Source organism: Solanum pennellii, chromosome 12, assembly GCF_001406875.1.
Source record: "Solanum pennellii chromosome 12, SPENNV200".
Lineage (NCBI taxonomy): Eukaryota > Viridiplantae > Streptophyta > Magnoliopsida > Solanales > Solanaceae > Solanum > Solanum pennellii.
Genome location: NC_028648.1, coordinates 64,974,833 through 64,977,161, shown reverse-complemented (window position 1 = coordinate 64,977,161; position 2,329 = coordinate 64,974,833).

Genomic DNA, 2,329 nt, shown 5'->3' with positions numbered 1-2,329 from the left:
CCCACTAATTAACTCAAGGTTACCTCTTTTAACCCCCAAGTAATTAGACTTATTAACATTAACCCACTAACTTTATAATTAAAGAAGGAATAGTCCAAAACGCCCCTTAAATTACTAATAGAAATCCGACCCAGCCTGGGATTTACGCACCCTGTGACGGCCCGTCTCGCCTGCGACGGTCCATCCTGCTGCTCCGTCACAGAGTTCAGAGACTCAATTCCTACTAAAGGGTCTGTGACGGTCCGTCGTGCCAACGACGGTCCGTCCTGCCATTCCGTTACGAAGTTCAGAGAGTCGATTTCAGTACCCAAATTTCAGAATTCTAAGTGTTTTGGAACGAGACCCCCCTCGACGGCCCGTCGTGCCCATGACGGTTCGTCGTGGGTTCCGTCGACTCAGACAGTTTTTCCAGAATAAAATCTGCTGCTCAAAACGACTAAACAGGTCGTTACACCCACATACAACCATTTTCAACTTTTGAGGGATTCAAGTCTCATTTATTCATTTTCCTTCTTTCTTTTTAAAGGTTTTTCTTTCATTAAGACTTCCATACATCCCTCAATTTCTCTCTTCTTTTTTTCCCCCTTTTTTTTATATCAAATCCTCATGTGGTAAAGCATCCCTTTAATGAATTTCCAATAACACCCCCAACTTAGGCTTTTAGCCTCAACTTTCATAACCTCAAATTCAAGGAGAGAAGGGTTCAAAAGAGGGTTATTTTTTCAAAAAAGGATAAGGCTTGTAATGTGGTTGCCAATAAAAAGGATTAGGCTCAAACGGGATGACTAAGGATATATTTAATACAAAGGTTGGATTTTTAGGTTAAGTGGACTTCAAGAACATCAAAGAAAGCCTAAGATCATTTCTCCAACCAAACTCAATCAAGACCAACATTTCAAGACCAATTGGGCAAGTTCTAGGTGACAAAAGCGAACACAAGGCATTGTTCAACAACTCACCACACATGGCATGCAAATCAATCAAGATGGTTCAAAATTTTACTTCCTTTTCAAAATACAAGTAGCACTAAATATTTTAACCGCTAACGAATCAAAAGTCACAAAAAGAGTTGTAAGAGTTGTCACAAAAATAATTCACAACATGCTCAATCTTTAAAAAACGGAGAGGTATGCTCAACACTATTCACATGCATGACTATTCTCTTAGTACCAACCAAGATCATTAGCCATCAAGTACTAAATTCAAGTATTTGAAGTTAGACTTAGTTGATTTTTGCGTTACCTCAATCTTAGACAAACTCAAGTCACATCTAATTGTACCATAATATAACATATTTACAATGAGAAAGAGGATACAGAACATTACATAACAACACCTCTTGCACCTTTTTTTATGCTCAAACATGATTATAACACATAATATAATCTAATATTAAGACCCATTCCTCAACTTTTCCTATCTTTTTGACTCCCAATTTAATTCTCTTGAACATCAAAACGTACCATGCAGCATCAGATCATTTATAGTCACTTTATCACTTTTGCGATACAGATCTCAACATGAATATACATCTAATATAGCCAGGATACATGTACTCAGTCTAAAAAGGATATAAGTAACTAAGATTTTGAGTTCGCATTGAGAGTGTATACATTTTTGTATTATCATATTAAGTTGAATTAATCATGGTCAAAATTCATGACGCAAGCTCTTAAATTACTACCAATCTTCTTCGTGAAAGCCACTTGAAGTAGCATAATATAAAAATTCTGCTAGAATTCAAATCAACATTTCACCAGATTACAGACATCAAAAGCAAACACAAATCACTCATAATATGCACACTTTTGCACACTAAAATCATAGAATAGACATTAAACTTGTACCAAATATTATCTCGGGAATTTTCCCGCACACTTTTACCTGCAGAGATGCCTCAGTAATCCCTATTGATCGTATCTGCAGCTGAGTCATCATTCCAGAACTACCACCTCCTCAAAAATTGCCATTTCCACAGCCTGGCTCGCTTCTTCTACTTCTACCTCGTCTAATCTCTTTCATTAACCGCAAAATCAGATAAAAATAAGAAATAGAGAAGTATCAGAATCAGAAGCTAAAGATTATAAAATATATATCAACCTATGGAAGAAAATATCAATTTATACGGCAAAGCATTAAATCAATCAATTATAAAAAGGGGAATATTTTGCTGACAATTGTTGCTTCATTGACTGAAATATTAAGAGTGAACAACTGATTCTATTTTTTAAAATTAAAGCTACAAGCATCATAAATTAACTTCACATCAGCCAGCCTAATAAGAGCAAAAATACATAGATGTTCTCAAAACAAGATGTTGAAATCAATC